Source organism: Chionomys nivalis, chromosome 4, assembly GCF_950005125.1.
Source record: "Chionomys nivalis chromosome 4, mChiNiv1.1, whole genome shotgun sequence".
Taxonomy (NCBI): domain Eukaryota; kingdom Metazoa; phylum Chordata; class Mammalia; order Rodentia; family Cricetidae; genus Chionomys; species Chionomys nivalis.
This window is the reverse complement of record NC_080089.1, coordinates 30063900-30077963: the sequence shown is the minus strand read 5'-3', so window position 1 is coordinate 30077963 and position 14064 is coordinate 30063900.

Sequence of the window (14064 nt, the reverse complement as noted above, 5' to 3'; positions counted from 1 at the left end):
TGTAACAGTGGTCCTATATAGTACAGAGAGCAAGATTTGTGGAGCTGGTGCTCAGTGCATAGAAGCTACCCATATTAGACAGGGTGCTCTAGAGAAGGACAGCATAGAGACGCTATAGATAACTTATGGGGCATCTGTTAGGAAACTTGGACACACGCATTATGGAGATTGGGGAAAACTGTGATCAGTCGTTTGCAAGTAAAGAGACCAGAGAAGCTGGTGGTGTGATTCAGTCTAAGTGCAAAGGCATGAGACCCTCAGCTGGATGCTGGGCGCACTAGTCTGTGAGTCCTTGAGTCCAGAAGCCAAAAACCCTGGAGTTCTGATGTCCCCATGAAGGAGATGGATGTCCCAGAAGAGAAAAGAAATTAGACCTTCCTCCACCTTTCTGTTCTAAGCAGCCCTCAACAGAGCAGACGGTGCCTATCCACACTGGTGGGGCTTGGCTTTCTTGGCTCAGTTTGCTGCTTCAGATGTTGATCTTCTCTGGAAAACCCTCCCAGTTACATCTAGAAATAAGTCTTTGCTGGTGGTGGTGCATGCTTTTAATCCCAGCCTTCAGGAGACAGAGGCAGGCAGAGCTCTGTGAGTTTGAGGCCAGCCTGGTCTGCAAGAGCTAGTTCCAGGATAGGCTCCAAAGCTACAGAGTCTCAAAAAAGGAAATAAAGCTTTACTGGCTAAAAGACCTCCCTTCAACTAGTCAGACTGACACAAAAAAATCAGCTGTCATATGATTATTATATTTATTATTGAAGACAAACAGAAAAAAATCAAGGTTTTGTTGCTGTTCAGTGAAAAAATTCTGTTTATTTAAAACAACCCAAAAGTCCTTAATCTAAAAAAAAAATCACTATAAAAATTACTGTAGGTTTTGGAATTTCCTCTAGAAGCCTGTGTCTTAATTCCTCCTGCAGCAATCTGCAGGCATTTGATTGTTCAGGAGGCTGTATGAGCTAAGCATGCATTACCCCTGATCCGCTTTTGTTCATAATTTCTAAACAAGCAACCTAAAATCCCCCATGGAGCAGGCCTCTCCCCCAACCCCTGCCCTCACAGAAACTCGATTCTTGCTGTTTTGTATGTTTTCATGATAAAAGAAACGTAAACATTTAAATAATAATGTATTTTTAAAGGCATAATGGGGTTAGGTAGGAAAAACAACCATTTAATATCATCTGCAGAAGAAATCTAATAAGTTTTGGGGTTCACTGGGGAGCCAGAGAATATTTGGTTTTATGAGAGGATTAAGTTTTTATTGAATTACATTTCTACGCAAGGCATGCTGGTTCTTCTCCTAAAATGGGAAGTTTAACTCAGTGAATTTTGGGCTAGTAAAGTATAAATCAGGATCAGGATCTTCTGTTGAATTGGTCGCTTCAACAAAGACCCTGTCTGGGCTTGAATGTTGCCAGAGTGGCTAAACAGGTATGCTCAGTGCCCATTGGTGGAGCAGCTGCCGGGGACTGAACAGCAGAACTCTCAGGAAGACCAGGTTCTGGTTTCATGTTTTGCTACTAACACTAGAGCACCCATATTTCTATGAACTTTGGTTTTATCACTTGTGAAAATAAGAAAGAGTATCTGGGGCCAGTGAGATGGCTCAGCAGGTAAAGGTGCTTGCAGCCAAGCCTGATGACCTGAGTTCAATCCCTAAGACCCACATGGTAGAAGGACACAATCTATTCTGTGTTCTACAACTTGTCCTCTGACCTCCACATGTGTGACACATGAATCTTGGAGCAACAGGTGTATGAGCACACACACACAAAGAATATGTAAAATGGTTGTCAAATGAAGGTATTCTATTTTTAGAATCACTCCAAATTATTCTAAAATACTGATCTAATGACAAGCTGGCAACTTAAAACCCCCTTAAAGGAAGTAGTTAAAATACACGTTTCCTAGAATGAATTTGGAATCCAGCTATCAGTAGGGGACTGGCTAAATAAATTGTGATTTGTTCAACCATACGTGCCCTTAAGAAGCAATTGTTCTGCATGTATCCATATAGAAATATCTCTAAGGAATACACTTGATTGAAAAAGCAGAGTGCAAAACCCCCCGTATAAGTGAAACTATGTATATGTGGCATTGCATAGACCAGCTTCTGGTTTTTGTGTATGAAAGAATATTCATGAAATTGTATACGGTATTTGTAAGGTCTGACAGCTCCACTTACCTAAGGTGTTAGTAATAACAATAATGTGGCTTTTAAGGGTTGGTCCACACCACGTGCTCCAGCATCTTCTTTTTTTGTGTGTGGGAAGTTTAACATTTACTTCCTTATAAGTCACAACAAAGAGGGGGCCTGGTACTCGCGGAGGAATGCGGAGTGGGCAAAGCAGCACAGTAGTCCAGCATTCTTGTAAAAGTGACCCCACCTCTTAGAATCTTACCTGTGAACCCAAGTTATAAAGACTCCTAATCAGATTTTGTGATTCTAGTTGAATTTGCATATAGTGTTTATAATGTATCTGGGGAGACACAGAAAAACAGAGACATGCCTACATTCAAACAGGAAATGATTGAAGAGCATGGAATTCTCAACCAACACTTTAGAGGACTTTGTTTGACACCTGGGGAATGGAGAAGGGGTAACCTCCATCCTTGAGGAATTATATGAGCTCATATGGAAGACAAAATCAATTACAGGAACCAACTAGAGAATAATACACAGCCACATGGATGACCCCAGATCACCCGTGTTCTTGTAGACTGCACTCTAAAATGAATATTGTTCACCTGAAACTCGAGAAAACCAGACTCGGCAATAAAAATAAAGCCCACACCCTCCTTGTGCTGATCTGTGTGCTAAAGAGACGGTAAGAGAACCACAGAGTTCCTTTGTGCTGATAAAGGTCCCTGTCTTCTAATTTCTGAACACTGGTCCAAACTGAAGACCGCCCCCCCGCCTCACATGCTCCATGACCAGACACCTCCCTTTTCAGCCAACAGTTCGTTTTCAAGTTGAGACTCTGACACCCCCAGATAATCTCTGTGTACAAAAATTACCAACGATAACAGCAGAGAGGGGGCATTACATGGGCAGCCCCTCTGCGTTGGTATGAAGGCCTCAAAAGAGCAAAAGGCTCCTCCCTGTCTGAGCCAAATGTAGTTGGGAAGAGGGCCTAGCTAGGGGCAACCAGGTGGCCATATGGCCTTTCTTGTCACAAAGACTCTAGTTAATATGAGAACCAGTACATGACAGGGGCTCTGAGCAGGTCAGATTTGACGCCTAAGTTGACTCCACTGGCAGCCAGAGTCCGATAAAGGCGTCATTGATTTAGGAATTTCTTCCAGACAGCTATAATTATGGCCCTGATCTCAGGGTGTGGAAACAACATAGACACCATTGTAGAGAGGCTCAGTGCTATCAGGGTCAAGACCAAAGTACTGCACGAAAAAAACTCAACATCGCTTGGTATGTAGTAGGAGCGAGTCTGCAGGGAACTGTGTTTATCCAGTATGATCAAGTTCCTGGTCCTTTCTGAGCTTATGATTGTCATTCCTGGTGTGTCCTTTGTATGGTGCCTCCATCTCTGTGGCTTCAGAATCTAGCCAAAAGGTGGAATGGATGAGACAAACATCCCATCCTCAGAGGTTGTATGTGGAAGAATCTAGAAAACAGATTGGCTCTGTTTTCCTACACTCATCTCCTGACTGATATACCAATGATGAGACAACAAGAAAAAGTCACTGGGTCTTACTTAGTTTTGAGATGGGCTCTCATGTGTCCCAAGCTGTCTTCAAACTCACCGTGTAGCTGAGGGTGGCCTTGATCCTTCTGTCTCTACCTCCTGAATGCTAGGATGAAGATGTGAGTCATCACGGCTGGTTTACACGGCACTAGACATTGCATGCAAGGCTTTGAACGTGCTAAGCAAACGTTCTACCAACTGAGATACATCCTCAGCCCCACACAGAGATTTTTGCTATTAAATTAATCAGTATTTGTCAGATCTGTTTATGCATCACTGTCAAAATGATGATTAATGAAAATGGCTGCAAGCCCAAGACAATTTGGGGGGACCTTTTTCTTAGAAATTAGAAGTCACAATGTGCCAGACATAATAAGATCCAACTTCCAATGATCAAAAAAAAAAAAATACCGTGAGTAATGGCAATAATGTTCTCATCAAGAAAAACAACAGCTCAGGGTTTGGAATGGAAACTCAGAGAGTCAGAAAAAATCTGGCCATATAAGGGTGACAGCCTAAACTTGGAAGTACTCTTACCTGCCACAGAGCCAGTGAGCGCATTTCCTGCCCAAATTCAGAACGAAGACATCTTGAAAGAAATATGTCAATCAGGGTTCTCACAGATTTTGGAGCCCTTTAAGTCTACAGCTTAACATTCCTGAACAACAGTTGACCCTTCCCTGCCAAGGACCCTGGTGATGGAAGGCTCCCTGCTTATACTGTCTGCTCCTACTGGAGCAGCCCTGAGTTTAAAACAACAAAACAAAACTTTTCTAATGTTAAGCTAATGTCTGTTTCTTCCTCCGCCCTGGTCATTGGTCTTATTTCAGCTCTGGGAATCACACAGAACATAGGTAAGTCCTTTGTTCCATGTAACTGGGAATGGCTGCCTCATAGCCAAAGCCCAGTTTAAGGTGGAAATATATAACTTGCTATTTAAAAGACAGTAAGAATTTCAAAATGGTACTAACAATGCATGAAACCAAGTGTGGAGCCTTTCTAAAAGAAGGGTCCTGCGTAGACACGGGCAGGCACCCACAGACAAGGGCAGTGTGAGTATGTTTTATTTCTTAGTACTGAACTCATTAGCGTACACATGGGAAATAATTTTATTTCTATTTGACTTTGTGTTACACTCTCTCAAATCTGTCTTACAGACCCCATGGAGTATTATGGTATAAAAGTCTCATTCAATTTGTGAACTCTTTCTGCCGCTATTGTTACCTTTCCCTGGGCCAGGAGAAGCTGGAGCCAGGGTTCTGCAGAGAGACCCTCTTCTCCTCCTCATCCTCCACAGGCAGGTTACCTTCTCCTCCCCACACTCAAAAGGATGAGGAGAAGATCGTCCTAGAAATGGCCTTCCTCACTTGCAGGTCCAGATGTTGGCTGGTGGCCATGCTCTCTGAGTTGGGTTCCTGGGTTTTGCTTTTTCCCCCTCCTTTCACTGGCATTGTTCTGGCTTCTTCTAATCTCCCAGTGGGAACTGCCTACCACAGTTCTCTGATGGAGAGATAACTCCTTGGCTAGATGCTTATGATCCCCTCCCAGCTCATGGTTGGTGTCTACCACAGTCTCCTGCTGCAGTCACCACCCCCAAAGTCCCCATATCTAAGGCTCCTTTTGAATGGAGAATTCCCAAATAGCTTTCTAGATATCTCTTAGTGTTTGCATTTGCACCTAGGGAGATTTTCATTTTGTGCCCGCCTTTGATATGGTTTCTTTCACTGCAGGTGTTTCTTCAGTCTGCAAGACCCTGTAAGGCACAGTCTTTCTCTTTCAAACTCTCCTCCAAATGTGGGTTAGATATTACTTCTAAAATCTTAATCCTTGCCAACTCCAAGGAACATATGACAAACTGGTGAGTGTTTCTTGGTAACTCATCTCAGTTGGCTTGAGTAGTGCAGAACTGGGGAGGACAATGGGTGTACAATTGCTTTTTTGGAGAAGTCTGGCCCTTTGCTGCTGTGTCTTGGTGAATTTTTGTCATTTCTATGTCATCTGAAGGTAGGCTGTTGGGAGAAGATCAAGTTCTTGCCTTAGCAACTTTCCTTAAACTTGGAGGTCATTAACAGCTTGATAACAGGGCTTCCCGAGAAACTTGAGACAAGGAAAACATCCTGCTATAAGATTTATTTGAGAATGACTATGGAGTCAATATTCACATCTCCCTAAATTCATCTATAGGACCTTGAAGACCAAATAGGGTTACAGAGATAAGTCCCTGATCTGATGGCATGTCTGTATAGAAGAGACAGGAGAGTGTTCCTTTTTCTTCCCCCATTTCTCTTCTCTCTCCGTGCCTCCCTTGTTCCCCATATTTGAATCAAGAAAGAAAATGGTGACCCATAGTAAGTTAAGCAGAGGCCTGTTACCAGAGCCGAATTTCTGCATCTAAGGTTTGGTTTATAAAATCAAGCAGAGTATGATATTGCATTACCACAACCCAGACTCACTGTGACAGCTACGCTGCACTTTCTTGAATGTTGCTTTCTAAACACGGCATCTTTGGCTCATCCCCTTGACCTTTCGCAGCGCATCAGACTCCGCTCACCCCCAAGTGACTCTGGTTAGCATACACTAGACTCACACCTTCCACAGAGTTCATTTTCTAGCACGAGAGAAAGTTGGATCCAGTCAACTCACCCTGGGCTTTGGTTTTTCATAAAGTATGAAATGTGAGCTAAATATGATGATGAGCTATGTGTGTGAACCGACAGCCAGGCTTCTTCTCTTAACAAGACAGAGAAGTGTAGGTGTGCCTTCTTTATCCTCTGAGACAGCATGGTGGAATTTGGGAAAGTCAGACACAATCTTGATACAATGCAATTATTTTATTTCAAGAATGGTCCTGAATATGCTGTCCCAGGAAGTCTGATGGGCATAGTAATCGGGGGTCTTAGATTCTGGATTCATAGACTGTACTTTCGTGATTGCTCTGGCATTGGTGGCCACAACTATCCTGTATCTCATTCATTGCCTCATCTTTCTATTTTATCCCTAATATGTATACATATTTATATATTTCGTGTGTACATACGTGTGTACAATTGTGCATGCACATACGCGCCACAATTCTTATGAGGAAGTCAGAAGACAACTTTTCGAAGTTGAGTCTCTCCTCCCACCATGTGGGTTCTGAAAATCAAGCGCATGTCAGCAGACTTAGCAGCAAACACCTTTACCTGCTGAGCTACCTTGCCAGAATGGCAGAAACATATATGCAGACACATTTACCCACCAACACATCCATCCATTTATTCATTTGTACATATATATATACTTACATATCTCTCAGGTACAGAACCCATATCTACGACCTATTTAATGATCTTATCAATGTTACTTACTAATTGTTAGTGGAAAATTATGGAAAATTAAGAAGTTTATTGCGGAGATGCCTGGTAGGCAAGGACAAGCTTCACCAAGCACGTAACCTTGACCAGTGTTAAATCACAGTAGCCGTCGTATGGCACCTACCACCACTATACAATGCACCAGAAGGGCATAACAGCTCTCTGAACAATTCGGGCTTTTAAAAGACACATGTCTTCAACCTAACTTAAAACAAACATCATGCTCAAATGGACCAGAGTTCTGTAATTGACAGTCCATTCTTCAAAAATGTCCAAGTCATAAAAGACAAAAAAAAAAAAAAAAGCAAAGACTAATCTCTCAGATTGGAGGAGACACACCAACTAAATGCATTATGGGACCCTGCACAAAACAAAAGGAATTAGCAGGAAAATAGTGAAACTGAAACAAACAGTCACAAAGAGATGATTTCAATAAAATCTGGCTTTCAATAATTTTACCAGGGTTTTATAAGATGCAAATCTAAAAAAAAAGCAGAGAAAAGGGATTTTTTTTGTACTTTTTTTTGTATCTATCAGAATTTCAAACTAAATGTTTTTAAAAGTATGTATTTATGTAAGTACCTCATATGGGCCACTTTCTGTTCTGGGGGCAGAGATGAGCAGGACACAGACCCTGTACTTGAAGGCCTGCCGTTAGGTTGACAGAAGCACAAATGAGCACACATTGCTTGCTGGGACAGGAGGACAGGTGCTTGCATGTGATACAACTAGGAACACGAAATGGCAACACCTGGTCTGTCCTGGGGCAACCAGACTCCCAAGGGTTGGGAAGTGGTTACCCATATAAAGAAAAGGCACTGGAGGAATCATTATAGGAAGCCATTCAGGTAGGGCAAGGGATATATATATATATATATATATATATATATATATGCAAAGGAATACACACACACACACACACACACACACACACACACACACACACACACACATATATATATATATATATATATATATATATATATATATATATGTAAAGGCAGAACCTGTTTGGGAAATATAAGCCCACTACCTGCTGCAGTGTGGGAAGGGGACATGGGTCAAGTGGTAAGCATGGAGGGAACTGTAAGCTGGAGGGAATCCATAGAAAAGCCTCTTTTAGGGGCACTGGGAAAAGAGAGTCCTCTGAAAGATGCCCAGTAGAAATCTGAAGTGCTTTATGATTCAGGACTGCTACTGGGCAGCTAACCCATTAAAGCCACTCTGCAGCGGGCTGTCTGTGGCTCTAGTCAGGGAGTCAGATTAACTAGAAGATGTTACTGAGGTCATCTAGATGAGAGAACCGTGGTCTGCATAGGCAAAAACACAGGCTGATAGTCCCGTATCTCTGTGAACCTCACTTCTGTCCTCACAAGAAAGGACTTGCTCTGTACAGCAGCCACCCTTGGATCTCAGTTTATATGTTTCATTCTTATTTATTGACTACTTATGAAAACTACATATGATGTAAATGACTGCCTTTGTATTTGTAGCTACCCGAGGCTCTCTAAATCACAAGCGCTGTCCTCTATCATGGAAGAGTAACTGACGGGGAAATTGGAGCCCAGGCTGTATGGCTACCGAGCTCATCAAGACCACCTGCCATTAATCAGGTGGCTTGGTGTTGCTGGAACACTGCCAAATACAAGATTCACACCGATTGTAGTTACTGTTCTATGGCTATGAAGAGATAGCATGGCCAAGTGGTTGTTAATAGAAGAAACTGTTTATTGGGATTCACGGTTCCAGAGGGTGAGTCCGTGACTGTCATGGCAGGGAGCACGGCAGCAGACAGGCAGACATGGTGCTGGAGCAGTAGATGAGAGCTTCCATCTGATCACAAGCATGAGGCAGAGGGCTAACTGGGAAGGACGTTGGCTTTTGAAATCTCAAATCCGACCTTAGGTGACACACCTCCTCCAGCAAGGCCACTCCTAATCACTTCCAAACCATCGCAAAAGCACCAAACACTCAAATATATGAGCCTATGGGGATCATTCTCATTCAAACCGCCACATTCCATTCCCTGGCCCCCATGGGCTTGTGTCCACATCGTAATGCAAAATGCATTTAGTTCAACTTCAAAAATCTTTCCGCTTGGAGACTGTTTAAATGTCCAAAGTCTCTTCTGAGACTGAAAGCAATTTCAGCCGTAATTCCCTTTAAAATAAAAATGCAAAGAACATACTTCCAACTTATTATGGCACAGAATATGCATTACCATTTCAAAGGGGGAGGAATGGGGGTATAGTGAGGAAATACTGGACCAAAACTGATTGTAATCCATCAGGGCAAACTCCAAATCCTGTAACTCCATGTCTGATATCAAAGGGATCTATGCTCCAACTTTGCTAGCTGTGAATCACCTCTTTCTCTTGGTTGGTCTGGTTCCACTTTCTGTATGCAGCTCTTCCTGGCAGACATCCCGCTGCTCTGGCACCTTCGACATCCTGGGATCCGATGCAGTCCAGGCTTCACTTTCATATCCTCATGCAATAGCCTCTCCAGGTCTCCACGCAGGAACTCTAGAAGCCTGGCCCCAGCAGCTTTCCTTAATCTTGGAGGAAGGTCTAAGACCCCTTTACTCCTGTGTCCTTCGTGACTCTAAAACCAGAACCAAGGGGCTTATGCTGCCAAGTTCTGCTGCCTGCTTGGGGTGCAACCTCTCCGGGCCTCAAATTATATTTGCATAAACTTTGATTCATTGTTGCTTTTTTAGGAACAGATAATCCTTCAGGCCTTTTATTTTCACAAGTTGCAAGTTTAGCTGGGTGGGGTCTCTCCATGAGGGCATCACCCTCTTTTTTCTATTTCTCCTTATCTCTTTCAGCACAAACCATGGCTTCAACACTAAATTTCCTGATGCTATTTTTCTTCTCAAACTGTTCATTCTCTATTTTCTTTTGACCTACTCTGTTTTGTTCTAGAACTTGCATAAGAGTGGTCACTACCAAGCATGCAGCAGAGTCAATATTCAGCTATCTTAGAGTTCGTCATGCTACCAACATTTGCTCCAAATTCTTCAATTTAGTCTCAAACACATTCTTAGGACAAAGGCAAAAAGCAGCCACATTCTTTGCCAAAGTATCACAGGAAAAAAATCTCTAGCCCACTTACTAATATTCTTCCCTTCTGAAACCTCTTGAGTGAGGTCTCTAAAGTCTACATTGTTCTCCACTCTACTGTCTTCCAAGTTCCCGCTTAGACTGGCCTGTCAAGCCCTGCTTACAACCATTCAACTGCTTTCATAGTCCAAGTAAGTCTTGCACATTCATTAAAAAAACAAAGACAACAGGAGGTAGAGGCATGCAGATCTTTGTGAGTTCAAGGCCCGCTTGGTCTACAGCGCTCTGTAGACCAGACAGTTCCAGGACAGTCTCCAAAGCCACACTGAGAAACCCTATCTGGAACCACCACCACCCCCCCAAAAAATAAAAAACAACATAGTCAAGTTTATCATAGCAATAATTCACTCCCTGGCACTCAACTTCTGTCTCAGTTACTTTTCTATTGCTCTGAAGAGACACTATGTCAAAAAGAGCAACGTATAGGAGAAAGAATTTGTTGGGACTTACAATTCCAGAGGGTTAGAGTCCATGCCCATCATGTCAGGGAACATGGCAGCAGGCAGGCATGGCACCAGAGCAGCAGCTGAGAGCTCACATCTAATTCATAAACTTGAGGCAGCAGACTAGCTAGCAATGACATGGACTTTCAAAACCTCAGAGCACATCCTCAGTGGCAATCCTCCTCCAACAAGGCCACACCTTCTAATCTTTCCCAGATAGTTCCACCAACTGGAGACTAAGCATTCAAATATATGAGTCTCTTATAGGGGCTGTTCTCATTCAAACCACTACCACACCACAGAGAAAATTTGTCTCTTCTAGCTCTCGGTTGTGGCCATCCGGGATATAAACATACAAGGAATGGGGATCTCTAATCCCCTGGGACTTTGGCCACATGGCTCAAGCTAGGCATACATCATTCAAGTCCAGTGACGTTTGCTTGCAGCTGAGTTAGGGATCTACCCACACCTTTTTCTTTTCTTAGTTTCTCGAACTCCTCTGCACCATGGGCCTCCAAGTGAGGTGAGCTTTGAAATTTCTTCCACCCTTTTTTGTTACTGTTCCAATTATGTATTTCCTGGATGGTTTCTGACCGTTTCCCATTCAGATTTGTGACATGGTTATTCTTTTTCATGCTCAGTTCTGTTTCTTGTTCAACTTCAATTCAGGCCCACAGTATTTTATAAAATGATATTTGATAATAAAGACAAAAAGAGAAAAGGGCAAGAATATTTAAAAAACAATTAGATCTCAGGCTACACAATTTTAGGACTAAGTGTACATACACTCTCCTGTCTTCCCACTCCTCTAGGTTCAGGAATATCATGATAACTCTTGATTCTGGATATTTGTCCTTATGTTATACCTCCCCCAACCACATACATGTGTGTGTGCGTGCACGCGTGTGCATGCGTGCGCGCTCACACACACAAATCCTTTTTCCTTCTGATGACTTTAACTGTTCAAGACTGCACTGTTGTTCCCATTGCTGACACTTCTGGAAGTCTACAGCAAATGTATTGTATTGTCTGTAGTCAATACTGCTGAATAGCACTGTGTCCTGAGCCTAAGTCCTCGCCCATTCAAGGAAAGCTCTCTTTCTTTTTTTTTTTTTTTTTTTTGGTTTTTCGAGACAGGGTTTCTCTGTGGCTTTGGAGCCTGTCCTGGAACTAGCTCTGTAGACCAGGCTGGTCTCGAACTCACAGAGATCCGCCTGCCTCTGCCTCCCCTCTTTCAATAGAGCTCCAGCCGCAGGCCTCTGTTTTCATTAAAGTGCCTGCAGCGGCTTCCAGCACTCTGTTTTACTGGCTTACGGAAGAACACACTATTTCAACAGAACTATAGAAAGCCCAGGGTAGGGAAATCACTTCATTCCCCAAGCCTGTTGGAACCAGTTGCAGGCCATCTGAGTCCTATGAAGTACAATAACGAATTCTTATCAGTTTGGATTGATGAGTGAGAAGCTGGACGTGGTCCTCCACAAAGCCCAATAATAACACAATTTCTGCTTGAGTTCATTTGGGAACAACCCACTTCTAAAGAGAATGATGCCCCAAGGAGCATTTGGATCCTAACAATGGGGTAGTTGTCCTCTAGAGATACAGCCATTCCTGTGTTGCCAGATATTTTGAGCTATTTGAGCAATAACTCGATTCTGGGTGACTGTAATAATTTATTAGGCCAGTCATTTAGATGATACAATTTTATACAAGCAAAAAAATTATACAAGGTTCTGGACCAGTCTTTGGCAATCAGAGGCATTTATTTTAACCTAAATAACAAATATTCCAGGGCAGAACTTTTAGGTCTCAGATTAGCAGTAGATGAAATGTTTTGTGTAGGAAGGCCCCACTAGCTAAGCATTCTTGTTTTGTGTATGGGTGATACATTCCTCCAGAATTTTCTATCATGTCCAAGTAGATTGGAGTGATTTTCTTTTAACAATTGGGAGTGAATAAAATCTGGTTATTTCCAATTTCCTTTTTTCCTTTATTTATTTATTCATATAATCCGCAAATATTTGTTTACTTGGGGACTAAAGGTTCAAGCGTAAATATGCAATGAACAAGGCTTTCAAGTTTGGGTTTGGAGTGCACTGGGAAGCAAGGCCTTTGAGCAGTGCAGTCACCTATGCTACTGGTACTCATGTGGAAAGTGCCGTGGGAACATAGAGACGAGAACACGTTCTGCTTGCGGATTCACAGAGAACTTTGCAGAGGAGACTGTTTGAAGCATAAGAACTTTGCCAAGAGATCAGGTAAAAGATGCAGCAGCACAGATAAGCTTTCGGGGCACAGGCAGATGATAAGCTATGTTGGTTTGACTAGGCCTGAGTGATCTTAGGGAATCAGAGAGTTTCACTGTCCCAGGCAAACCAAGATAGACTATTACCCTAGGGAGGAAGAAACACATCCTGACATTGAGAGTTAACTGGCCCTTGACATTTTTATAATAATGTTATGCTTTATTCCAGGGATGTCCCGTCTTTTGACTCCTCTCGGCTATATTGGATAAGGAAATATTATCTTGGGCCACATATTAAATATCCAAGCACTAACAATGATGGGCAAAAGCGATATATTTTATGTCTTGGGGTTTCTGTTGCTGTGATGAAACACCATGACATAAAGGGAGGTAGGAGGAAAGGGCTTATTTGTCTTTACACTTCCATGTTGCCGTTCATCGTCATAGGAAGTCTGGATGGGAACTCAAACAGACAGGAGTCTGGAGGCAGGAACTGATGAGGAGTCCGTGGAGGGGTGCTGCTTACTGGTTTGCTACCCCTGGCTTGCTCAGCCTGCTTTCTTATAGAACCCAGGACCTCCACCCCAAGGAGAGAAGCATCTGCAATGGGCTGGGTCATCCCCCATCAGTCACTGATTAAGAAAATGCCACCTTCTGTAACCAGGCAAGGCATCCGGTGGTGGTACTGGGACACAACCCAGTCACAAAACCTTCAACCCACAACCTGCCTGCCTACAAGATGTGCCAGGGGCAATGATCACTCAGAGCTTATGGGAGTGGCCAAGCAATGACTGATTTAACTTGAGACCTACACCACAAGAGGAAGCCCATGCCCCACACTGTCTGGATGGCTAGGAACCAAAAGCTGGATAGCCCAGAGACCTAGGGTAGATCCAAACATGACTAGAAAAAAAAAAAGACAATGAAATGATTCCTAATGATATTCTGCTATACTCATAGATTGGTGCCTAGTCCGGTCTTTATCAGAGAGACTTCCTCAGGCCCCTGAAGGCAGATGGGAACGGTTGCAGAGACCCACACTCAAACATTAGGCAGAGATCGGGGAGCCCTGTGGAGGAGGGGGAGGAAAGATTGTAGGATCCAGAGGGGTCAAGGACACCAGGAGAACATGGCCCACAGAATCAACTAAGCAGAACTCATAGGGGCTCAGAGAGACTGAAGCAGCAATCACAGAGCCTG